Source organism: Xyrauchen texanus, chromosome 14 (assembly GCF_025860055.1).
Source record: "Xyrauchen texanus isolate HMW12.3.18 chromosome 14, RBS_HiC_50CHRs, whole genome shotgun sequence".
In the NCBI taxonomy this organism is placed as follows: domain Eukaryota; kingdom Metazoa; phylum Chordata; class Actinopteri; order Cypriniformes; family Catostomidae; genus Xyrauchen; species Xyrauchen texanus.
In genome coordinates, this window is record NC_068289.1 from 32374917 (window position 1) to 32402913 (window position 27997).

The 27997-nt window shown below is 38.9% G+C and overlaps 1 pseudogene; it reads right to left on the reverse strand.

The window, feature by feature from the left end:
• Positions 1–19: 19 nt before the first annotated feature.
• LOC127655190 (ADP/ATP translocase 3-like) lies at positions 20–27992 on the reverse strand (annotated as a pseudogene).
• Between the last annotated feature and the right edge of the window lie 5 nt (positions 27993–27997).

Here is a 27997-nt window from a genome sequence, read left to right on the forward strand (position 1 = left end):
ATTAATAGCTTTCCACCAGTCTGCTTGTGAGATCACATTTTGAAAAGATTTTTGGGAGCAGCAATATGAAACCTTTTATTTGTTTATTATTTTGTTTAATATCCTTGTAGTTATTGAAATAAATGCATGTGTTTGAGCATGTTTAAATACCTCCTTTGCGCCCAGACTGCATCATCATGCAACGCCGTACAGTGTCAAAGGGATAGGAGACCACACCAGCTACTACAGTCACAGTTTGAGCAATCATCCAGTTGACCACGATGTGGGAGTTCTTAGGGTCTGGAAGCATGGCTACTCAGCGCCAGACGAGAATGCATGCATGCAAACAAGCAAGTAAGAGGTTTTGGTTACAGATAAGAAGATAATGGAGAAATCTCATTGGTTTATCAATACCAGTTATTTTATATATATATATATATATATATATATATATATATATATATATATATATATATATATATATATATATTATATTATACACACAAAACAAAACATCCTCATTTATTCAATTAAAGAAATATTGTATTACGGGTTCAATACAAGTTAAGCTTAATTGACAGCATTTAGAAAAAAAATTAAAAAAATCTGGGTTGCAATGAGGCACTTAAAATGGAAGTGAATGGGGCCAATCTGTAAATGTTAAAATACTTTTTCAAAAGATGTAAACAATATGCATGATAACATGATTTAAGTGTGATAAAATAGTTTACTAATGTTTTCTGTGAATAAAGTTATATACTTTGTTGCCATTAACCATAAAACGACTTCAAAAATTAAGATTTAAATAACTTTACATCTTAAATAGTACAAAATAATTAATGTACAGGTAAGTGCTTTTTTTAATTATTATTGGCCCCATTCACTTCCATTGTAAGTGCCTCACTGAAACCTTGATTTTTGCTTTTCTTAAAGACAAGAGGGACGAGTTGACATTATTGTTTGTGGTTGTCAACATTTCAAATGCTGTTGATTGAGCTTACTTGTACTTAACCCAAATATTCCTTTAATGGCAAAGATCAGAGAGGAATATTCATCGGCAAACAGTATTTTAACATTATTTTAGTAAGCAATTCTCATCTATGTTTAAATCTTAAACTTTAATTCCGAAATATATTTATTGTTTTTACTAATTACGTTACTTTCTCCAAGCATAAACCTCTTACCTTTGGCAGTGTCATAGAATCCGAAGTAGGCTGCCCTGTAGATAATGATGCCCTGGATAGAGACGTTGAAGCCCTGGTACAGGCCTCGCAGCCCGTCTGACCTAAAGATTTTGACCAGGCAGTCGGCCAGCCCGGTGAACTCCCTGCTGCTGCCAGCTTTCCCGACATCTGCAGCTAATCAGGTACGAGCGAAATCGAGGGGGTAGACGAAGCAAAGGGAAGTGGCTCCAGCAGCACCACCAGAGGCCAAGTTACCAGCAAAGTATCGTCAGAACTGTGTGTGCTTATCTGTGCCACCCAGGAAAATCTGTTTGTACTTGTCTTTGAAAGCAAAATTGAGAGCTTGAGTGGGGAAGTAGCGAATGATGTTGGCTAGGTTGCCACGCCAAAAGGAGGCATAACCTTGCTCCTTGGGAATCCTCACAATAGAGTCGATTATACCTTTGTACTGTTTGTCTGCACTGATCTGCTTGCTGGCATGTTGTACCTGTAAAATGAAACACAAAATCCTGTGAAATAGGGGACAAATGAGTTGGCTTATTTGGTGTCCTATATCATACTTGTTCTGTGTTTATGGTAGACTAACCCAAGTTAGTGGGTGACTGTGATTTTGATTTGTCCCCTACTTGGACGTTTATTTTCCACTGAGAAAGCTCATTGAGAAATTTCTGATTGGGTGTGGCAACAGGTGACTGCACACACTCCATCTCTCTCTCTCTCTCTCTCTCTCTCTCTGCTCTCTCTCTCTCTCTCTCTCACACACACACACAGACAAACATACACACTCACACATCCAGCCATCTGTCCTTGTTTATCCAATAACTTGTTAGAAACAGCACAAGCCGTGATACTATTTCTGAAGTTAACTTTTTGAATTACTAACGGAGGCTTGGACACATCGTTTGTTTTGAACCAGCAACAGCAGATTCTGATTCGTCATGTAAGAATGTAGTTCCATGCACAAATGCGTTTTTATGACCGTACCTAGTTTTTTCTAATTTTTTTAAAATGTATTTGTTCATTGAACTGTTGTATATAAGCAATATCACACTCGCAATCGTGCTATATGGCCCTACATCAGCACTGCTGTGATTACCTACGGCACTCGGCCTGCAGCCGAATCACAGCAGTGCTGATGTAGGGCCATATTGCACTCTTGCTCGTGTGATATTGCTAAATATATATATATATATATATATATATATATATATATATATATATATATATATATATATTACACAGGGTTGGGGAGTAATGGAGTACATGTAACAGGATTACATATTTCATATACAAAACATAAGTACAATTTTTTAAACATAAGTTACAATTTAAATAATTGGTATTTAGAATAGATACATTTAAAAAGTATTTTGATTACTGAAGAGATTACTTTGCATTTTATTGTCATTTGTTTCATTTAATATTTAGTCCTTTCAAATGGAAAACGAATACATATAAACGATGGGATCCAAAGTGCATTTAAACAGCGTTGAAACACTTTCTTATGCTGTGTTACATTCATACGAGCAGACAGAGAAGTACGTTTGGAGCAGAAGAAATAGAAATAAACCTTGTGTAAATTGTCAGTTAATGCTAAGCTAAAATGCTTTTTCTATCCATTTTGCATGCACGTTATCAGGCACAATCATATTTTTTTATCAAGAAAATTAATGTTTTGTCATAATTTCTTTTTTTTTCTAGTAAGACCTTTGATATTAGGGCAAAAATCATATTCTTGACAAATACATTTTGTATTGATTTCCTGTAAAAATATATAAAAAAAAATCCTTAAACAAGATAAGATTGATTTATCTTGTTTTAGAAACGATTTTGAATAAGAAATTTAGGTTTTTCAGAGAATGTATTTTTAACATGTGAATTTTGTATTACTTTACTGGCAGAGTTTTTATAGTCAAAACAAGTGAAAAAAATCTGCCAGTGCTGAAGAAGTAGTGCTGAAGAAGTAATCCAAAGTATTTAGAATACGTTACAGACCTTGAGTAATCTAACGGAATGTGTTACAAATGACATTTTACAGCATGTATTCTGTAATCTGTAGTGGAATACATTTCAAATGTAACCCTCCCAACCTTGTGTGTGTGTGTGTGTATATATATTTATGTGTGTGTGTATATATATATATAATAAAAATGTCCTTTATACTTTGTCTCAAAGTACTTGCAGGAAATTGTCTATTTACTATTAGTTTATTTTGTCTCACTTTATATTAGATGTCTTTATCTACTATGTACTAACATTAAAATACATACAATGCAATGCATTTACTGTGTAACTACATGTTGTTCTGCAAAATTCTCAGAAGATTCCCATTTCCTGTTACTGAGTTTGAGGAATGGCTAGGTTTAGGGGTAGGGTTAGGGGTTAGGGTTTAGTGAAAGGGTTGGGGTATGGATAGGGTTAGGTCTAGGATTAGGGGTAAGATTAAAAATTTAGCTACTTATATAATTAAATGCAGGTACATTAAAGTACAATGTATCAAATGCTTAGGTAAAGACACCTAACATAAAGTGGGTCCATTTATTTAAATTTTCTAAATATGTAAATGTTAAAATATTTAGTTAAAAAAAATAAAATAAATTACAAAATTAGTTTTGAATGCTGTAATGGGCAAAATCTTCTGGCACTTTCCAGTGGACTTTTTATAATTATAGGATCAAATGGGCAGATTACATTTATATCAAGCTTTATTGGCAAGATACACTTAAGAATACATTGCCAATGCATTATAAACACTATATATACAGATATAAAACAAACTGAATGCTGAAGTTTAATTTGCTGAAGTTTAAAATCTATATAGCGTACACGCCGAGTCTCTCCCGCACTGTTTCGGTTTGACACCAACTGGTTCAGATGACAGTGAGTGAGCATTTTCTGGTGATGTAAAGAGATACAGCTTGCCCATATCTCTACCACACCTGCCTCACCACTTGTGGGGGAAGTCTCCATTCTTATGCCTGGGATGTGTGATGCGTGTAATTAATACGCTTGCACTGCTCCACACTATCAGTTTCTGTGCTAGGACGTGCAGTCGAGTCAAGCGTGTGCCTGCAGGAAATGTATATATGCCAATTTTAGCCACAGAAAGTGGGGGAAAATCATTAGTGAAGTGCAAAAAACTGATACTGCATTAATTGTGTAAATTCTTTTAATGCATTAAACAGTCAACTATTAATCGCAGAAATGAACACTTTTAATTTCTTGGCCCTAGTTTCAACAAAAAAGGGACAACAATTCGTGAACGTCCCAATGCTACTGGAAAGTGGGCTACAGGTCAACCCAACGAAATGGAATGCAATCATTTTGATCAGATTAAAATCTTGTATGTCATGCAAGTAACGACAGAACAGAAACTGTAATGGGATTACAACAAAATAAAGAGTAATCCTCTGCATTACTTCATAACTAGAAAAAGACATCTGGTTAGTGTGACACATAGCCTTCCCCTGGGCATGATGTGTGTGTGTGTGCGATTGTGTGTGTAAATATAGACATAGATAGGGAATTCCGATTGTCGCTCTGGGATAAGGATTAGGATTTGTTTCCCCACCTCAAATTCAAACCTTAATTAATAGTCAGAAGGGAAAGCTGACTCTAGATCTGCAGCTAAGGCCAAATGTATCCTTTATCGCTTCAGTGGCTGATCGCTGCATACATGAGAATGTCTTCAGTTTTTAATTTAAATTAAGTAGTGTAATTCAAGGATTAAAACATGTTTATTAGATCATGGAAGCAAATATGTAACGATCCTATTTAAATTACATCAATTCACATTTGGATCAATAAGCGTCAAAATCAAGATAATTGCTATGACTTTACTTGAGAAGAACACTCTTGATTTTAAGGAATGTTCCAAGCTCAATCGACAGCATTAGTGGCATATTGTTGATTACCACAAATATTAATTTCACTGTTTCAAAGTATAGCCACAAGATGTAAACATTGTGTTTAAAAGTGAAAGCCACTTTTACAAATCTGTTGCCATGAAGACGTAACACAGTAAACCCTAAAACTACTGCAAATAATACGATTTAAACAACTTTACAGCTCAATTATTACACATGTTTTAACAGAAGAATTAATGCAAGTGCTTTTATACAATTATAAGCTTCACATTTCTGCTTTTAAACCCTCCTTTATTGTAATTAACATTATGCCACAAATGCCTTTAATTGAGCTTAACTGGTATTGAACCATGAAAATTCTTTTAACTTTCAACATTTTTCAAGTCAACACTGCATGGCATTATCTTATGGTGTGGACCGTAGGTGCGGGCCCCCGGTCTGACTGCTGTTTGAGGCACCTGAATTCTTATTGTAAATCCACACCTGGTGGCTTCTTCCTTATTTAAAGGATTAGTTCACCCAAAAATGAAAATTAATTCATTGTTTACACTGTGTTGTTATAACCCCATTTGACTTTCTTTCTTTTTCTTAACACAAAGGGAGAAATTGTGAAAACATTTTGTGCTCAGTGATGTCATAAAATGGCAGTTTATGTGACCACATCTTCAAGCTTCAAAAGGACATAAAAGTATCATTTATAAGTCAAATAAATTATTGTATGTGACTTGTGTCTTGTTCTGGAAGGATATGATTATGTTTGGTGAGATTCAAACCGGAATCTAATGTATTATTTAGTAAAAATCTTCACCAACCGTTGTTTTCCTGTGCACGTTCATGAGACAGATTGGACGGGAGCTTAGAGCTCCCTGCATGAGAACAACTGTAGGGTATTACATATAATTTAGAGATGTGGACCCAATCAGTTAAAATGGGTATTTACATGCATTTTACCATCATTATATGTAGGGTAATTTGTACGCATGCTAAATTTAGGAGGGAATTTAGGGTCCTGAAATATGTGAGCTATGAACTAAATTAAACTGTCCTCATTAGGTAATGAAATGTATTACTGATTTAGTCACGTTCGACAACCATTATAAATTTGATAAATAACTAGATTATTTGTCTTAATCGATTCTCCACCATTGAAATCGTAATACAATGTCTAATTCTATCAGCTCACAATTTCTACAGTAAGGAATTAGCTTTAATAATTGAATTATGACTAATTCACTTATTGGAGTGATATTATACTCATGGCTTATTGAAAATAATATCACATGTATTTAGGTACAATTTAGAAGTGAAATCTTTCAGAAACAGGGATGAGATTATTTATTGCAGAGAGCAACTGAAGAGCAAGATGAAGAGAGAACAAGAGAGGGAGTTCTTCCTGTTTGGAACTATTTGAACTGAGATTGGCTGCATCCCCCAAAGGTGTCCTGCACAATCAGAAGTGACTTTTCAGAGTCACATGGTCAACGGGGCTGTATTTTCCGACAGTTGAGTTGAGGTCCTTTGTTTCAGACTCTTAAAAGATTTCCCGCTCAAACATAGTGCATATTTAATCATGAGCTTTTATATCTTGAGAATGGAACAAGAGACATTATGTTCATTGTCATCAGATTTTTCTTCATACACAAACAAATGCTTATATACTAAACATGATTTTTGTTTTATGGATGTTAAACTTGTAGGTAATAAAGCATGAAAATCTCTGGTTAAATAATCATATTGGTTTTACACATCATTGTATGTTATCAAGTTAAACCTTATAGTTACCATTATTAGTAGAATGAGATGAATCTTTCAAAATTAAAGATATTTATAAATTATAGGTGACTGCACATTGCTATGCACATTGCTACACACATTTTAAAGAGGTACATCAGGCTCTAATCATTAATTTGTCAGTTATACAAATGTTACCACAGTTCAAAGTGATTTTCAGCATTTTCTAGCAAGGCAAGATTTAGATGAAATGTCTTAGAGTTGTGCAAATCTGATGGTAGCCTTGCACAGAAAAAAGTCTGTTTTAACTGGGTGGGAGTTCTTGTTGGGAGGCCGGTAATTTATGAAGAGGAAACATTCCAAACTGAAAGGCTCGGTTTTTTCCTAGATCCAGATATATGTTGTTTCAATTATTCTGCATATATAATTTTACATATCCCCCTTTCGATTGACGATGTTTGAAGTGGAAGCAAACATCTGCAATAGCTGGAAAACAAGCAGAAGAAGACAAACACAAACAACAACAACAAGACAACACCTCCATCAAAACTAGAGCACTGGTGCAGAATAACTAATTATTCAGTAAGCATTCTAGCATTGAAGATTCTTGGGATGTTTCAGTACTCGGGACTCTTCTACGATTGTTCGTGGTTTAGAGTCATCCTTAAATATCTTAAGTGGTTCAAAAACCTTATTGGGGTGAATCATTGTGAAAACGAGCAATCATTTGTAAAATTAAACCGATTAGAGTCAGTTCAGTTAGGTTAATTTCTTCCACCTTGTTTCTATCGCGATTCAGAACCAAAGGTGAAGGAGTACCCGTTCAAAACCAGGAGGATTGAGTTTTGTTTGACACTCTTCACTCGGGAAGTACCGAAGGCTAAGTCATAACATGAAGGCTTGCGCTCTTTTTGGAAATGTATCCGCATGGTTAAATTGTGTAGTTTAACGCATTAAGTTCCTTCAATTTAATTGGGATGGTTTCTTTGTCCACAATATCATGGCATATCATGGATAAATGTCTTATTCACACAAGGCTTTCTGACTGCTCCATAAATTCATGGTGGCTCTTGAACAAAAAGCATAAGGAGTCAATCCAGATATAATACCCTTGACTTTCTTACTAGCTAAATGGAATTAGCTTTAGCATTTTGCCTATTTGAGTGTGTCCTGTTGTAATGTGTAAGTTACATAACCAAGGTTGAGTGTTTAGGGTGATCTTATATGTACTAGTGGTAGGTAGGGTTTCTGAGTGCCTTTAAGTAAGGTTGAGTGCCTTGTCTATGAGGAAAACAGTTGGTTATTTCCCTATATTGTTTGGATGTGTTAAAGGACTGTTGTAAATCTGTGTCAGACTATGTCAACCTGTGTCAGACTTTTTCAAGCTCGCCCCTTTTCTGGTCTTGGAGCTTGTTTCTGTCGACTTGGTTTCGGTGGACCAATTTGGTGACTCTAGGTGACTGTGGGTGCTGATGAAGCCACAGTTCATTGAAGTCTTTTGCACAGTTCTTGAAGTGTGTATATAACTCGTCATGAGATGTTGTATTACTGAGTTTCTGTCATGTCGGATTAAGATGTGGTTGAGGCTAATGAGTTTTCAGTCGATAAGCCAGTGCCGTGTCGGTCACTGCTGTGCCTGGCGCCGATATTCCTGTCGTTGAGTGAGACAGGAGGAGTATGAAAGGTCTTTATGGTCTGCCTTGTGTGGATTCTGCTTGATGTATGCTGTGAATTGCTTCAGCTGTTCTGGTGAGTTTTCTGCAGGTGGCTCATTTGGTTCGTGAGAAGGCTTTGTTCTGTGTTCATGTGCAGGCTCAGTTCTGTGTCTGTCTGCACAGTGTTGCAATGGCTTTCATTGTCGGTTGCCTTTACATGTCCATCTGGGTTCCCATGTCGTCCTTTCCTTTGGACTGTTTGAGGGACGTGGTCTGTTCTCCCAGTGGTTGGACGTGCATATGGGTCTGGCACATATGTGGGGGTCATGCTCTTGAACGCAACGTGTTTTACTTCGCTCTATGCTGAAGAAACTGGCTTTGCGATGATGCCACATATTTCTTGATGCCAGCCCTTGGTCTTGAGAGGTAAGGCTTGAGACTGATGATGCCTTGTGGGCCTTTCTTGAGGCCATTCTTTGCTTAACATAAGCCTTGTGTGCTAAGTCACGGAGTTGTTGAGCTGTCATCGTGCAAGGACAGGCCGTGACTCCTAGATGATATCTCACCATGGGATGCAGGTTTCGGAGGAAGATGGTTTTGAAGTCAAGTTCTTCTTCCATCTAAGGTTTGTTTCGAGACTGGAAGTAGTCTTGATGTAGTCTATGGTAGTAGACTTGAATGGTTTCTTTTCATCCCTGTTTGGTGTTCAGGGAGGTAAACAGTTCTTGTCCAGACTCTGGGTCTGAAAAGTCTTTAACCAGGGCCTCTCTCAGACGCTGGTAGTCAGACTTTGTGTTGTTAGATTGTCTGTCAAGAAAACTTTTTACCTCATGGCAGCAGAGGTTAAATTGGGCCGGAGCGCACCGGAGCGCAGCTCCGCCTCCTCAGGTCCACAACACACCCTGCCGGAGCTCAGCTCCGTCTCCTTCAGCACCAAATATTGTTATTCCACTTAAATTATTTTTCATCTCCTGACTCCTGGCAAATACATGGCATATGAGACTGAATAATTAGCAAGACTACACAGAGACACCCAGGCTACATGTAATTATCAGACGTCATAAATGCATTAATCGCTGGTTCAGCACCCCGCCCACAACCATCAAGGGAAAACTGTCACTATTCTAAGACAGCGACGTTACCATGGAATCCCGCTAACGGCTAGAGCGATCGAATATAAAAATAGCATGTAGCTAGAACATGTTATATAACTAAAGCATGTTAGTTTACATGTTAAATGAACTACTAAATGAAGAATAACATAAGCTGCGTGAGCATTTAAAGTAATATTTTGATTTTTAACAGTTTGCCTATACTGTAGGTGCACGACAGTGAGGCCAGACTGCTCCTATCTGTACTTATATGAGCCCATTATTATCCCATTTGTTACCTAATATTTATACACATATTACACAGAAGGAAAGGCTCCTCATTACCATGGTTAGGTCAGTGTGCTAGTCTTAAATAATAGTAATAATAATAATAAATTAATGCATTTATGAAAAATAAATACTAGCTGAAACACATCTTGAAACTTTAAACTGCCACTGTTGATGTCTAATACATTTTACCTTTAGATTATTTCATTTGAAACTGAAACATTTTGTCAAAATATAACAGTTACTTTTACTGTAAAATCCTGAAACAAATTTGTAAAGGTGATGGGTGTAATTATTAATATTTTTAACTATTTTGGTAAAGGGGCCACATCGGGTTTTAAGTAGTGCATGGGGGGGCCACATTGTAATGCTTTTGAGATACAGTGTTCTGCATTGATTTGGTTTTTGTAACTTTTAAGGCCAGAAATAGTTGTGTACTCAATTTTCTGAAGTGTATCTGTGACTAATGGGACTATTCTGCAATTGCCTAAAGTATTGTATTGCTCTACTTAGATACTTTTCTATCAGGCATTACAAAACTCAATAAAGGCGGAGATTATAATTTTTTTTCCAACTCCACTTCCCTGTTAATTTGTTATTCAGTTTTACTAATAATTAAAAAAAAAAAATTATAGAACGTTTAATGTTTCTCGCAAAGCGGGCGAGTTTACTCTTTTTTTTTTTTTACCCGTTTACATGCTAAAAGTGTCATGATGCGTTTCTCCTCAATGGTTTTTCAACACTCAACAGAATAACACAGGCTGCATGAATATGATAAATAATTACTGCAAGAGTTACATTTACATACAGGTGCGAAGGGACGTTTCTAAATTGTACAAATAAAAAATACATTTACATATGTATATGGCTTGCAATATTTTCAAACATGTTCCTTTCATACATTTTACGAGGGTGAAATCCGTTGCCTGCCTGTTAACGTTCAAGATAAAAAATTATAATAAAATAAGTGAATTGTAAAGTATTTGTCTTTGTTTGAATAACTACTCAACCCTACCTTACACATTAATACTGGAAAAAGAGCCCCTTTGGTGTAAAAACACATTAAGTCATTTTACGGCGGGATTTTGAATGATGACCATTCACCGTAAACAAGGGCTCCCCCTCTCTACAAAAGCCAATTTAACCACTGCATGGCAGGATGTTATCCATTGTAGGTATAAAGTGTCTCTGTTACTCATCTGAGGCCTCATATGAAATCTATGTCACGCAGGTAAGCATGGATCTTGTGACCCTTAGCAGGATCTAGTGTGAACTTGTCAATGTTCCTTGCCAGCTTGTCGAGGTCCTTAAGATCCATTCCACGTACTGCTTCAGGGTTCGTTGAGATGTTTACCCTTTCACTGCAGTTGTAGGATGCTGCTTTGTAGACCAGGGGTGCTTCTGTTGGATGCCCATCCATCTTAAACTGTCGCCTTAACTCGTAAGAGTGTTTAAGTTCAATCTCTGACCATGTGGAGCTCATCTTTGGTGAGGTCAAGTTGCTGGGTCAGGGTTTTAATTTCCATTCTGGGCGTGTCCAGATGGCATTCCAAGGCCTTGTTTCGAGAGTTTATCTTTTTCAAATCAAGCATGGCCTTTTCCAGTTGCACCTCAGTGTGCTGGAGTTTCTTTTCCAGGTCCTCTTGGGCGGCTTTAGCCTGCTGCTTTCTCCACTTGGCAGCTGTCAGGGCTTCCTGGAGCCATTCGATTTCTCTCGTTGACAATTGTTCCAGTTGTTTTGACACCTTACTTCGCTCTTGGGCTTCAGATTCTAGCTGGTCTATGCAGCACATGGCATGTGTTAGCACCTTTTGGGTCTTTGTGGACTGCAGCTTTAGGTCGTTTACTTCCTGTGTCAGATAGGTGGCGTCGATCTGATTCATCTGGCCAATGAGGTTGTGTGCCAGGTAGTTGGTGAATTTTCCCAGCATGTCACTCACTATTGCCTTCAAGTTTTTCCAGTGGGCTGTGGGGTCAGTTTATAGCCACAGGTTGACACACTGGAGGGGAAGACTAGGGAGAGAGAGCTGACAAAGATCTACACAGGGTTAAGGGCCTAAGTGTGATGTTGCAGCTAGATGTTGGCTTCAATATGTGTGGACACAAATGAAGGGTAGAAACAGCTAAAGGTTGTTTTCAGTGAATGTGAACAAATAGTGAAGTGTAATTAAATGTTTCTTTCTTTTCAATCTGGCAGGATTGACACCATATACCTGTTTATGTGGTACAGTTGGACTGCTTACCACAGATGCCTCAAAGGCACACTCTGGGGTTGGTGACGGTTACCTGGTGCTTCTCTCTGCAATTACTTTCCGGACGTGGCTGCGTATGGATACCAGAATTTGGATTGCATTGATAAACACAAAGAAAGTAGTTGCGTGAGGTTCAGACTAGGGAGAACACACAAAATGTTGTTAATAATTTGACATATCAAGATGACTCTTATTGATGACAAATATTTTAACCACGGTTATTTGTGGTTCGACAGGCTTTGTCTCTAGACTGTAAACAGTAGGGATAGAAAAGTTACATTTCGACAGAGATTCGAAAATGTAATGGAAAATAAACAAAGACTAAATGAACAAAGTCCACCAATGAGTATTCTGTTGTTATGCTTGATAGCTATAACAGAGACCTGATTGAGGCTTGGTGCTCGTGGATTGTGATTTTGTAACAGAATTCTTTGGAGGGATTTAATCTATTTAAAATTCCACAATGGGGAATTTGTTCTGTATTGTTATGAGAGTTATTTATGTAACGATGTGGGGGCCTGTCCACATAGAATCACTCAGTACCCAAAACACATGTGAAATACAATGAGAACAGCCAATAAGAAATTAAAATAAACTGGAAATTAATGGGTGGCAGATAATAACAAGAATGAAAGGCTGCTCTCCAAACTCAGCTTAAATTAACTTTACTCAATTGCTTATTGAGAGACAGTAATTTGTGCTATGAGATATTGGAGAGGGAGAAAATTTTAATAAAATGCATGAGGGAGAGATGTTTAAAGTTAGAGAAAAGGGGTTAAAATGCTTAAAATGTTTTCACAAACAATCTATATTTAACTGATACAGGCTGCTGGATGCAAATTGCTAGATTTTGGTGCTAGGGTTGTTATGGACTTTTAATGAAGATTGCTAACTTGTTAGTTTAGCAATGCTGTGTTATGCTATTAGCTTTAGCTGTGTTTTGCTAATAGCTTAGCTGTATTTGTCTACAATGTGGCGTCGGCAGGTTGCGCGTGCGTGGTAAGTTGCCCCGGAAGAGTCTCTTTAGGTCTTCCCGTGAACTTTCGTCATCATAGCAACACACACCGGTGATTTATAATCTTGGTCAACACTAATGAAAACACAGCTCAAGGAGGCATACGAATGTCAGCGCGTTCCACAATGCACAAATAAACAGTACTCTTAGCAGTATCACTCTAGTTCTTTTAAAGCGCAATTCTTCAGCAGTGCAAGTTACCAGACAACTCACGTGATCGTTTCACAGAATGGCGCTTGTACTTTCAACTCATTCGGAGCAAGATTAATCTTAATTTAAGCGGCAAGTTAACTGTGGATGTTTAAACAACAAAATTTGATCAGAGAGGATTTTGTGTCAGATTCTAGATAAACAACAGGGTCTTTCATTGAAGTTAAACCAGATTTACTGCAAATCAAACATTTACATTCCCATTCAATACACTCTGAAAATGATGCACATTACACAAGTTATTTTCAAATTCGCTCAGCGAGCAGACACAAAAATATGAACATCAACTTCAACGATTAACCACAGTTACAAATAGTCTAGTTGAATGCACTGGAACATCGCAATGTCATCAAACTAGCTATTAACTATGACCATTCAGAAGGAGATAGAGGAACAAAGAGATTTCTTCGTCCAAGCTCTGGGGAAATTTCAAATGTCAAATTCCTTTCGTGAAGTCTTACTTTAACTGGAACGTTATTCCATAACTTGTCTGGGTTTCATTAGATTGTTAAATTCTAAATAAAAGTTCTTTCTCTCTCGTTGTCATGACAACAAACTTGCACATAATATGTATGTCACAGGCGTGGAACTTTGTAGTTTCTATGTTACGTTTATGGTTCAAAGAAAATGACTATATAAAATGACAAATAACAAATTTCGATTCTTGCCTGCATTCTCCACCATTATATGTAGGGTAATTACATATATAATTTAGAGATGTGGACTCAATCAGTTAACATGGGTATTTTACACGCATTTTACCATCATTATATGTAGGGTAATTACATATATAATTTAGGGATGTGGACTCTTTCAGTTAACATGGGTATTTTACACGCATTTTACCATCATTATATGTAGGGTAATTTGTTCACATGTTAAATTTAGGAGGGAATGTAGGGCCTTGAAATATGTGAGCTATTAACTAAATTAATTTGTCCTTATTAGGAAATGAAATGTATAATGGATTTAGTTCGACAATCATTATAAATTAGATAAATAACAAATAATAAACAACTAGATTATTTGTTTTATATATATATATATATCAAGTCAAGTCAAGTGGTTTTTATTGTCGTTTCAACCATATACAGTTAGTACAGTACACAGCGAAACGAGACAATGTTCCTCCAGGACCATGGTGCTACATAAATACAACATAGGACAAACACAGACCACATGAGACTACACAACTAAATAAAATACCTATATATATATATACCTAAGTGCACATGCAAACGTGTGCAAAAAGTACGGGACAGTACAAGAAACAATCTTCTCAGCTGTCCTCACTATCCTCTGCAGGGCTTTGCAGTCCGAAAGTCCCAAACCAGGCAGTGATGCTGCTGCTCAGGATGCTCTCAATAGTCCCTCTATAGAATGTAGTGAGGATGGGGAGTGGGAGATGTGCTTTCCTCAGCCTTCGAAGAAAGCAGAGACGCTGCTGGGCTTTCTTGGTGATAGAGCTGGTGTTGAGGGACCAGGTGAGGTTCTCCGCCAGGTGAACACCATGGAATTTAGTGCTCTTGACGATCTCCACAGAGGAGCCGTCGATGTTCAGCAGAGAGTGTTCACCTTGTGCTCTCCTAAAGTCAACAACCATCTCTTTTGTTTTGTCGACATTCAGGGACAGGTTGTTGGCTCTACACCAGTCCATTAGCCGCTGCACCTCTTCTCTGTATGCTGACTCGTCGTTCTTGCTGATGAGACCCACCACGGTCGTGTCATCTGCGAACTTGACGATGTGGTTCGAGCTGTGCATTGCTGCACAGTCGTGAGTCAGCAGAGTGAACAGCAGTGGACTGAGCACACAGCCGTGGGGGGCCCCAGTGCTCAGTGTGGTGGTGGTGGAGATGCTGTTCCCGATCCGGACTGACTGAGGTCTCCCAGTCAGGAAGTCCAGGATCCAGTTGCAGAGGGAGGTGTCCAGGCCCAGCAGGTTCAGCTTTCCAATAAGGTGCTGAGGAATTATTGTGTTGAATGCTGAGCTGAAATCTATGAACAGCATTCGAACGTATGAGTCCTTTTTGTCTAGGTGGGTGAGGGCCAGATGGAGGGTTGTGGTGATGGCGTCGTCCGTTGAACGGTTTGGACGATATGCAAACTGCAGTGGGTCTAGTGAGGGGGGGCAGCTGGGTCTTAATGTGCCTCATGACGAGCCTCTCGAAGCACTTCATGATGACTGGCGTGAGTGCGATGGGACAGTATTCGTTGAGGCAGGACACTGAAGACTTCTTTGGCATGGGGATGATGGTGGTGGCCTTGAAGCACGTTGGAACGACGGCGCTGCTCAGAGAGATGTTGAAGATGTCGGTAAGAACATCTGCTAGCTGGTCTGCACATCCTCTGAGCACTCTGCCAGGAATGTTGTCTGGTCCAGCAGCCTTCCGTGGGTTGACTCTACGTAGAGTTTTCCTCACATCTGCCGTGGTAAGACAGAGCACCTGGTCGTTGGGAGGAGGGGTGGTCTTCCTCGCCACCACGTCGTTCTGCACTTCAAACCGAGCGTAGAAGTCATTCAGCGCATTTGGAAGGGAGGCATCTTTGTCACAGGCAACTGATGTTGTCCTGTAGTTGGTGATGGCCTGGATGCCCTGCCACATGCGCCACGTGTCACCGCTGTCCTGGAAGTGACTGTGGATTTTCTGGCCGTGTGCGCGCTTTGCCTCTTTGATTGCCCGGGACAGATTGGCCCTAGCTGTTCTTAGGGCTGCCTTATCGCCTGCTCTGAAGGTGGAGTCTCGGGTCCTCAGCAGCGTGCACACCTCCGCAGTCATCCATGGCTTCTGGTTTGAGCGTATGGTGATGGTCTTGGAGAAAGTGACATCATCAATGCACTTGCTGATGTAGCTGGTCACTGATGCTGTGTATTCCTCCAAGTTGGTAGAATCGCCATATGTTGCAGCCTCCCTGAACATGTGCCAGTCAGTACACTCAAAACAGTCCTGACGAGCAGTCTGTATGCTGGAATTAAAATAACAGAGATGTGGTCTGAGTAGTCGAGGTGGGGGCGGGGCGTTCGCCCCTCTCGTTGCAAAGTCCACATACTGATGGAATTTAGGGAGCACTGTCTTGAGATTTGCATATATATATATATATATATATATATATATATATATATATATATATATATATACATATTTTTTTTTCAATTTCTGCATTGGTTACAAGCAATATGGGGCAGGCTGTGTGTTGCAAACATTGAGGGAGGGCTGTAGACTACCTAACCAATAACAAAACAGCACCAGAAATGTGTAGTGTTTTTCTATCTGTCTGTCCTTTTCTGCGTATCGCGGTGCCGTTTCGTGGTCCATTCTGCATAACGCAGCGCACCCACAGGCCCGCTCGCTTCTCCCGATGGCCAGTCCGCCCCTGATCGGCCCCAAAATGCGTCGACCCACTGGGAAAATGCCCGATATGCCAGATTACCAGTCTACCCCTGGCTGATAGTACTGTACGTGATCATTATTCATAGCTGGATACAGTGTTTTATGGGACATGTGCTTCTGTTTCCCCTGTTGTTTATTCGGTTTTGATGAGAGATGCTGTCTGTCTCCTCGTGTCTTAACTCTCTTTTATATACACATTACAGTGATAGTTTGTTGATTTGTGTTTGTCATTGCACTTTAAACTACTCTGTTTGCCATGAATTCCTGTATTCCCTAAATTACTTTACACATATGATTTACACATTGATTTGGATTTTCAATGGTTACTCTGAATTTCAGCAAACGAGACAAAGTCATCTGTCACTGGACAGATCATAAGAGACCTGTTTCATTCATAACTCCGTTTTGCATTTTGCCTTTGTACATCATTGCTTAGCTATTACATTTCTATCAAACAGAATGAATCTTCATCATTTAATTATATAATTACTTCAAGCATTTCCCATCTCCGTCAAATTTTAGGTGCTTAATCTTGATCTCTCCATTTAATCCATTTCCTTTCATTTCATCCTTATTTTCCTCCATGATATTATTTCTCTCCACTCCATCCTTGCATTCGTGGGGACTCTGATTTGTGTTTGTAATTTGCTTTAAGGCTCTTATTCTAATTATTCTGAAAGTGTCAAATTGTCCGGGCCCACTTAAATCTTATGATTATAAATAATGTGTAAAATATAGTTATATTGGGTCTTATGATCTGGACAATTATGCCATGTCATGCCAATTAAAGATATTCAATAAGTAGTCTGAGTAACCCCCAATTTACCCCCAAATTAATGCAGTCTGGAATTTATATGGACCATATAGACATACACAGTATAGTTTATTAACCCTCTCACAATATAGTTGGAAAAGTAGGTTTTATTTCTTATGGGAGTACTTATTGAAAGAGCATGACGCCGATGTCCTGTGGGACAGCAACCGACATGAGCATACTGCAAGTGAATAACCCTCATGGTGAGCCAGGAAGGGAGCACTTAGAATGGATATATGAACTATATAGTCATATAGTATGAATTAACCATTTCACGAGCCCAGTATAGGAAAGGAAGTATTATTAAACATTTTATTTAGGCGGTTGTGTAAAATGACGGGGAAACCCGTACTAAAAAAGGCATACGTTTGTTTGGGCAATGGGCAATTCAACAGCACGTAATCAGGCGTCTGTTTTGATTATAGTCGGTAGCCCACCCATAACCAGGGCTTGGGCTCACCCGCTTGAATGTAAGAAGCACTCTATACATACAGACTTGTGAGGAGATGAACGCCATGTCCAGGTTAAAATCTCAAAAATGTATTTTGCGAGGACCATCCTGCTGCTAAACATATGTCCTGAAAGGACACACTGTTTGTGCATGCCCATGAAGAGGCCATGCCTCTGATTTAATGTGCTTTGATGCCAATAGGGCAAATCGCGCCATGTGATTCGTAAGCTAGGACGATTGCATCAACGATCCGGTGAGAGTTCCTTTGTTTGGAGATGGACATTCCTTTTGTGCATCCTTCATACAAATAAAAAGCTGATCCGACAGCCTAAGGTGACATGTGCACTCCACACATGTATGAAATGACCTCACCAGGCGTAACATATGCATAGATTGCTCTTCTTATGAATTAAATGGTGCAAAAAGCAAATGAACCACCTGAGCCCTAAAGGGAATTGATTAAACTTTAGGCACGTAGCCTTTTATAGGTTTAAATTAATTTAAATGACAAGCCAGCCACTAGTGTTCATCACAGACTGAGTCTGAGACCAACCCCTAAAAAGGAGATTTGCTGGCTGGGGGAAAGTGTGCTTTTCACCCAGTTGACATTCAGACCCAGATTTTTCAAATAGCAAAGCAGCAAGTCTCTGTGTTCGCTCAGTAGTGCCTCTGATTGGGCTAGTAATAACCAATCGTCGAGGTAATTTAAAACATGCACACCATTCATTTTCATTGAGGGAGTGCAGCATCGATACATTTCGTGAACGTGTGAGGAGCCAGAGACAGTCCGAAAGGAAGGACTTTGAATTGATACGCAATTCCCTCGAATGTGAATCTCAAAAAACACTTGTGTGTGTGTTGCGATTGGTATTTGAAAATATGCGTCCTTCAGATCTAGTGACGCAAACCAGTCCTGAAGATGGATGTGTGAAAAGAAAAAGTGTGCATGATATGTGAAGAGAAAATTGCGCTTTTTCTGGGAATGTGTGAACGTCTCATGTTTGTACAATTGGTGCTTTTTCTCTTTTGCGAGAACAATCTCTGTTTGAGTAATACACACAGAAGCAACATTTTGAGCAGTGTCCTGTTCCTGATGAACAGGAATGGTGAAGAGGGGAGAAACACTGTGTGCCTCTAATTGACCCTTCTTCAGCTCTGGGCCTTGAATAACAGCAAGCTCTGGGCTCTTCTTCACAGGGCTGGAATGTCAGTAACGTTTTTTTCATCGGCGTGTTATAGCGCTGCGACAGCAGGTGCTTACACATGGACCACGGCCTGTGTGGCTTTACTGACGGTGCATTAGTATCTTTCGGCTGCACTGGGGTAGCAAGAAATGTATATATTGCTGGGCGCTGACCAAAATTAGATCGGGAGCATGCCGGTGTTGAGCCGAAATGTGTGCCCTGCCAGACTCTGACTGCCCCTCACATGCACGCACATGACGTCATTGATCACACTGGTGTGGCGATTTTACCTCTCCTGTCTACAAATCCAATTTTGAACAATGTTTTCCACACAACTAACATCAAGAGAACATCAACAAAGTGTTCCGGAAGTATATTTAAAAGCATTAATTGAATGAAATTGTTTGATTAAACTTGTGCAGTTTAATAAAATCTTCAGTTGCCTGGAACTCTTTATGATGTATGCAGCAGTACAGACACTCAGTGTGTTGCTATTTACATTTGTGCATATATTGTGAACATGCGTGATGTGTATTTTTGTTTGTTGCCTTTGTTGTGTAAAATGTGTACATTAAGTGTGATGGTGTAATCTGAATGTTATGTTTGCTGCACATTGATGGAACATTCAAGTAATTTCACCCGTGTTAGGGTTGAAGTAAATCGTCATGCAGTTATGTCATAATTTTAATGTAACATCAGCGATATCAACTCTTGCAATTGCACCTACAGTTGAAGTCAGAAGTTTACATACATTTATCCTTGGGCTCCAATTTCCAAATGGCTGACGTTTTTCACAATTTCTGACATTTAATCGTAGAAAACATTCCCTTTCTTAGGTCAGTTAGGATCACTAATTTATTTTAAGAATGTGAAATGTCAGAATAATAGTTATTTATTTCAGCTTTTCTTTCTTTCATCACATTCCCAGTAGCTCAGAAATTTACATACAGTTAGTATTTGGTAGCATTGCCTTCAAAATGTTTAACTTGGGTCAAACATTTTGGGTAGTCTTCCACAAGCTTCTCACAATAAGTTGCTGGTATTTTGGCCCATTCCTCCAGACAGAACCGGTGTAACTAAGTCAGGTTTGTAGGCCCCCTTACTCACACGCATTTTCAGTTCTGCCAAGAAATTTGAGGTCAGGGCTTTGTGATGGCAACACCAATACCTTGACAATGTTGTCCTTAAGCTATTTTGCTACAACTTTGGAGGTATGCTTGGGGTCATTGTCCATTTGGAAGACCCATTTGCGACCGAGTTATAACTTCATGGCTGATGTCTTGAGATGTTGCGTCAATATATCCACATAATTTTCTTTCCTCATGATGCCATCTATTTTGTGAAGTGCACTAGTACCTCCTGCAGCAAAGCACCAACACAACATGATGCTTCACGGTTGGGATGGTGTTCTATGGCTTTTTCCTTCAAACATAACAATGTTCATTATGGCCATTTTTGTTTCATCAGACCAGAGGAAATTTCTTCATAAAATAAGGTCTTTGTCACAATGTGCATTCACAAACTATAATCTGGCTTTTTTATGGCGGTTTTGGAGTAGTGGCTTCTTCCTTGCTGAGCAGGCTTTAAGGTTATGTCGATATAGGACTAATTTTACTGTTTATATATATACTTGTCTACCTGTTTCCTCCAGCATCTTCACAGGGTCCATTGCTGTTGTTCTGGGATTGATTTTCACTTTTCACACCAAACTACATTCATCACTAGGACCTTCCTGAGCGGTATGATGGCTGCGTGGTCCCATGGTGTTTATACTTACGTACAATTGTTTTTACAGATAAACGTGGTACCTTCAGGCTTTTGGAATTTGCTCCAAAGATTGAACCAGATTTGTGGAGGTCCACGGTTTTTTTTTCTGAGGTCTTGGCTGATTTATTTTGATTTTCCCATGATGTCAAGCAAAGAGGCACTGAGTTTGAAGGTAGGCCTTAAAATACATCCACAGGTACACCTCCAATCCGTATAACTCCTATCAGAAGCTAATTGGCTAATTGTCTAAACAAAGGCTTGATATCATTTTCTGGAATTGTCCTAGCTGCTTAAAGGCACAGTTAACTTTGTGTATGTAAACTTCTTACCCACTGGAATTGTGATATAGTCAATTAAATGTTAAACAATCTGTCTGTAAACAAATGTTGGAAAAATTATTAATATGCACAAAGCAGATGTCCTAAATGACTTGCCAAAACTATAGTTTGCTAAAATGAAATCTGTGGAGTGGTTAAAAAATGAGTTTTAAGGACTTCAGCTGTGTATTGCCCAGCCCAACTCAGCTTTACAAGTTCACAGGTTCATTAAAAATACCGTGCAGATATTTCTAGCTATGGAGGTTGTGTCCTGTAAAGCATGTGACTCTATCTTCAAAGGGAACTGTTTACCAGGAGGCAGTATAATTTTGGCAGGGCTGTTGTTACACCTGCCATAATAATATTGCTCTGCCCAACTTAGTTTTACTAGTTCACAGGTTCATTATAATTATGGTGCTGACATTTCTAGCTATGCAGGTTGTGTCCTGAAAAGCATGAGACTCTACGTTCAATGGGAACTGTTTATCAGGGGGCAGTATAATTTCGGCAGGGTCGTTGTTACACCTGCCATAATTATATTGCCCCCTGATAAACTGTTCTGTTTGAAGGTAGAGTTCCAAGCTTTTCAGGACATCACCTTTCTAGCTAGAAATGTCAGCACAATTAGTTTAATGAACCTGTGAACTTGTAAAGCTGAGTTGGGGAGGGCAATATTATTACAGCAGGTGTAACAACTGTCCTGCTGAAATTATACTGCCCCCTGATAAACAGTTCCCTTTGAAGGTAGAGTATCAAGCTTTTCAGGACATCACCTCCATAGCTAGAAATGTCAGCACAATTAGTTTAATGAACCTGTGAACTTGTAAAGCTGAGTTGGGGAGGGCAATATTATTACAGCAGGTGTAACAACTGTCCTGCTGAAATTATACTGCCCCCTGGTAAACGTTTCCCTTTAAGCCAGAGTCGCATAATTTTCAGGACAAAACCTTCATTGCTAGAAATGTAAGCATCATAAATTTAATGAACCTGTGAATTTGTAAAGCTGAGTTGGGGAGGGCAATATAATTATGGGAGGTGTAACAAAGGCCCTGCCAAAATTATACTGCCCCCTGGTAAACATTTCCATTTGAAGGAAGAGTATCAAGCTTTTCAGGACATCACCTTTCTAGCTAGAAATGTCAGCACAATTTGTTTAATGAACCTGTGAACTTGTAAAGCTGAGTTGTGGAGAGCAATATTATTACAACAGATGCAACAACAGCCCTGCTGAAATGATACTGCCCCCTGGTAAACAGTTCCCTTTGAAGGTAGAGTCACATGTTTTTCAGGACACAGCCTCCATTGCCAATAATGTCAGCACCATAAATATGATGTATCTGTGAACTTGTAAAGCTGAGTTGGGGAGGGCATTATTATTACAGCAGGTGTAATAATGGCCCTGCCGAAATTACACTGCCCCTTGGCAAACAGTTCTCTTTTAAGATAGAGTCACATTCTTTCCAGGACACAACCTCCATAGCTAGAAATGTCAGTAACATAAGTTTAATGAACCTATGAACTTGTAAAGCTGAGTTGGGGAGGGCAATATTATTAAAGCAGGTGTAACAATGGCCCTGCTGAAATGATACTGCCCCCTGGTAAACTGTTCCCATTGAAGCCAGAGTCACATAATTTTCAGGACAGAACCTCCATAGCTAGAAATGTCAGCATCATAGGTTTAATAAACCTGTGAACTTGTAAACTGAGTTGCGGAGGGCAATATTATTATGGTAGGTGTAACAACGGCCCTGCCGGAAGTAATGTGACTTTGTATAAACATTCTGGCATCAACTCAACAATCTTTATCTCTTTAAATAACATGGCAGCAGTTTTGAGTCAACAGATGACCTCGACACAGATTTCTTTTCAATGTAAATTTATGAATTATATATGCTGTAAAAATGACAAAATGAAGAAAAACATGGCCATGTTTTTTGGGCCGTAAGGTGTTGGAAAATTAATTGATAATAATAATAATAATATTATTAACATTCTGCAATATTTTTATGTTCCAAATCTTTGCTTTGGCAAAAGGTAAAATCAAGGAGAAATTAGTCAACTTTACTTCATTCCTAACAATGTCGAAGCCTCAGTTCTTTTACTGTTTAAGTTGAATCAATCTGCTAAATTTGTGTATCCTTTATGCAAACTCATTTAAAGGGGACATATTATGCAAAATCCACTTTTAAAATTTTTGATTTTTTACATAATTATATGTCGCCAGTGTTTGTAGATGACCACAAAATATGGTAAAAGACCATCCCCTCATTTCTTTCCTTTCCCATCAATAAACAGTGTCTCCGAATGAGCCGTTCAGGTTTTCAGCCCCTTATCAAAAGTCAAAAGGGGAAAGGTACCACCCACGGCTGGCAAAGAGATCTGCCCAAGTAGCTTAGATCCGCCCCTCATTAAAACCTGAGCGAGCAGCATACAGTCTGCCATATTTATCTCTTCACTAGAGCTGCTTTTGCAAACTCAGACTGCTTTTACATTTACATTTATTCATTTGGCAGACGCTTTTATCCAAAGCGACTTACAAAAGAGGAAAACATAAGCGAATCATCTTAAGGAGACAGTGGAACGAAAAGTGCCATATCACAAAGTTTCACTATCATCAGAATAGTATACAAAACAGATTTAAGTGCAACAAGAAATGTAAATATTTGTATTTATTTTAGAAGTGCTTCTGGAAAAGATGTGTTTTTAGCCGTTTTTTGAAGATAGAGAGTGAGTTAGCTTCCCGGATTGAGTTGGGAAGGTCATTCCACCACCGTAGTATGATGAAACTGAAAGTCTGGGAAAGTGTTTTGGTGCCTCTTTGTTTTGGAATGACAAGGCGACGTTCCTTAGCCGACCGCAGGCTTCTGGTGGGAACGTAGCTCTGCATAAATGTTTTTAGGTATGCTGGAGCAGGCCCAGTGACTGTTTTGTATGCCAGCATCAGGGCCTTGAATTTAGTACGTGCATGAACCGACAGCCAGTGGAGAGAGACAAAGAGTGGTGTAACATGTGCTGTCTTAGGTTCATTAAAGACCAGACGTGCTGCTGCATTCTGGATCATTTGGAGAGGTCTAATAGTACAGTAGTCCAGTCTAGTTATGACAAGTGCTTCATCAACGATGGTCAACACAAGGCTGGATTTGCTTCAAAGCTAAGGATCAAGGATGGATCGATACCAGCTTTCCGTGACCCAACTTCAGATTTGCAATTTGTAAGTTTCGTACTTTTTTTTAATGTTTGTAATTTGGCTTTCTGAATTTGATTGTTTGCGCGTTGTGCGAAAAACATTTGTTGTGAAAACATTGTGCTATGTGTAACGTAGCAAGTAGTCCCTACCTACCTTATTCCATAACAATGACGCTGTAGCTCTGTTTCGGTTATGATATAAACTGATTGTCATCCTCCACATTCTGTGTAATAAAACCAGTCATAATTTCAAAAACGATTATGAAACGATAGTGGTATTTTCGACAACTATATCTGTTTTTCATGTTTCATAACTCAATCTTTGTTATGCATAATAAAGTAAGATGATTGACTTGCTGTGTTTTCCGTGTTATTTATAATTTTTTAACTGTTTAAGTTCTCCTGCATTGTTGTCTGGGGTATCCGTGGCACCAGCAGGAAAGGCACAGCCCACTTCCAGAAAGGGGTGTGGGGAGCAGCAGCTCCTTTGCATTTAAAGCTGCAGACACTAAAACAGCCCATTTGGAACTGGGCCACTAAACAACAGGGGTATAAAGGCATGGTAGAATAAATTATCTGTGGGGTATTTTGAGCTGAAACTTGACAGAAACATTCTGGGGACACATGAGACTTATTTTACATCGTGTTAAAAGGGACATAATATGTATCCTTTAAATTCTACTTATTAATGTATGCTTGGGCAACACTTCTATGTTCATTTTATGCTTTCTTGGTGCTAGCTGTGTGTAAAAAGTTGAACGGCTATAGTAAAATAGATAGCCCTCAAGCTCGCAGCACCGGCATATTAACTGTGTGATGCGCGTGCACACGAGGGGCAGTTGCATTCTGGCAGGGAATCAAAATTCGGCACAACACGTGTTAAGGGGTAGTGTTAATTCTCTTTATGTTTTAAAGCTTGAGATTGCTTTTGCACCTTAATGAAGCGTTCTAAAAAGCTTTCTACAGCGTTGCCAAAGAGATCGTTGGGCGATACCAGGGTGTCGAGGAGGGCAGCTTTCTTTGTGTCATGCATCTCCGTGAGAGTTAGCCAAATATGCCAATCCAAAATCATCAGGTTGCTCATCGTTTTGCAGATGGCCTGAGCGGTAGCTTTCGTGGCTCACAGCACCAAATCTGTAGCGGTGCAGAGCTCTTTGAACAGCTCTGGATTGGAGCCTTTCTCATTCATTTGTTGTAGAAGCTTAGCTTGAAATACCTGGAGCATTGACATGTTGTGGAGTGCTGAACCAGCTTGGCCCACTGCTGTATTAGCTCTTCCAGTCAGTGCGGACATCAATCGACATGGCCTGGAAGGGTGGGCTATGGCAGTATTATGGCAGAGGTGAGCTGCAAGTGTCTATTCTACAGGAGGACGTTTTGAATTGCCTTTTTATCTCGCCGTGGTCCACTTTAGTGAGGATGGCAGTACCTCCAACCTGAATTCACAAAGAGTAAAGCGCACACCAGGCCTTTGTGAGAACCGCATAGACCTCAGGGAAAATTGTGTGCTCTTCCAGACAGCGGTTTGTTGAAGACGGCCGGTTTGCAAAAACGTTCATTTTTTGCATTCATCCAGGCGAGAATTTCTGGCTCTTCTGGAGGGGACCACTCAAGACCAAACTCTTTAACCGCCCTTGTGAAGATGTGAAAAAGCTCCTTGTCCATGGCATGTGCACGCTCTTCACCCTCGCTGGGGAAAGAGGCGGCAAAATCCTCTGTGAGCCAATTACCCAAAGCTGCGAGTGACAGCATCATCCTCATCATCAGAGCCACCAAACTTAATAAGGCTGTGCTCTCCAATAGAGGGCCAGAGCTCATCACGCATATTGCACAAGGGAGGATGTTATAACAGAATTTTGGGAGGCTCGCAGGGGTTGCGAGACAGAGGCAGGATATTCAAACTCGGCCATAAATAATATGATCAGCAAAACACTTTAGCACATGATCAATTTGAGCTACTAGACTCTGAACTTATTAAAGGGTAAAAACACAATTCCATAAGTCAGACATGGAGACTAATTTGTTGATATAAAGTTGATAAAACAAAAAAACATTTTGTAGATAAAGTTAGTACAGTATTTCAAAACACTGAGAAACAGTTTCATAATTATGACTAAGTATCTCATTACAATAAGAAACATTCTCATTATTGTGACTTACAACATCACTTTTTTAATCAACTGTGGTGCAAACCAGCTTCAATAGGCATTCAACCATATTCAGTTTTAAAAAACATGAAACAAGTGTATATTCTTTTTATATAATATCCTTATATGTGATAAGTTATCACAATGGTAATATGCCAAGGTGATAATGCTCTGTTAAAAAAAAATAACTTTTTTATACAGTACAAATAACAATGGCAATTTACTACAAATAGACCATTGCTGTGTCCGAAATCACCCTATATCCCCTCATTCACTAAAATAGTGGATGTAAGTGCATTATATTAGAAATGAGATCGAAAAAGAATGAGCAACACTTACGTATATTTCAGTGTTTGCTGCTATCTAGTGGAATCAAACAAAACTTGCCATATATATAAAGAGCATACAGAGCTTGAGTTTCAAAGACATAATTCAAAGAAAATCAAAAAGCGCCTATTTTTTTGTGTTTATTTCAGTAGATAACACAAACAATAACAATGACTGATTATTGATCATTTTTAATTATACAATGATTAAGTTTCCTTTAAAATGAGACCAACATTTTACATTTACTTCACTGTATGTGGGTAAAAGGAGCCTTCAGATTTGTGTTAGTCAGTTTCAGGTGGTTGAACAGGTAAAACTTGCTGTTATGCTGATAAAACAAAACAAATCATGCATATGCTTGCTCTTGTATTGATTCGCTTTGATGATGATCAATATGAGTACTAGCATCTATATAAGTAGCCTAACAATAATTAACGATTTATTAATCTGGAGTAGGCCCTATTGTAGGGCGTCTGAACGTTATACAGTAAGTAGTACAAGCCATTTGAAAAAATATATATATTTAGTGTTGAATATATGCCTCTAGATGGCAAGAATTATAATAATAATAACAACAACATTTAAAATAGGCTATTATTATATCCTCAAAATTGGGTGGGGTGGGGTAAATAGATAGTACACAGGCTTAAACTCCAATTCGTTCACCCTCCCTCTGGGTGTTAGGTTACTCTCAATTCTAAGAAACGGCTTACAATGAAAGCGGAAACAATATAGGACACGTCAGGTGTCATCTTAAATTTGTTACACTTTTTAGGATTTTATATCAGGTTACGATGTTTCTGTAACACCCGTTTCCTGTATGGAGTAAAGATAATACATTTGCACTTACTAAATGTTATTCTGTAATAGATTTTGTCGTCATTTAACGAGATCCCTAACTGGAATCACCATGGTAACCAAGTAGATAATACATGATTCTAGAGTTAGAATGTTTCTGTACTACAGCCCGAACCGCCAACAAAAAGATTTGGGCAAGTTTCTTTATGGCACAGCTGGCTCTCACCTGCAGCAGCAGTTTCACTAGCTCTCTCTTTCGGTGCGACTGCTGTTTCGGAAATAGTCGCTGCGACTCCGCCGGCCAAGAAGTCTTTAGCGAAGGAAATTGCAGCATCAGTCATGGCAG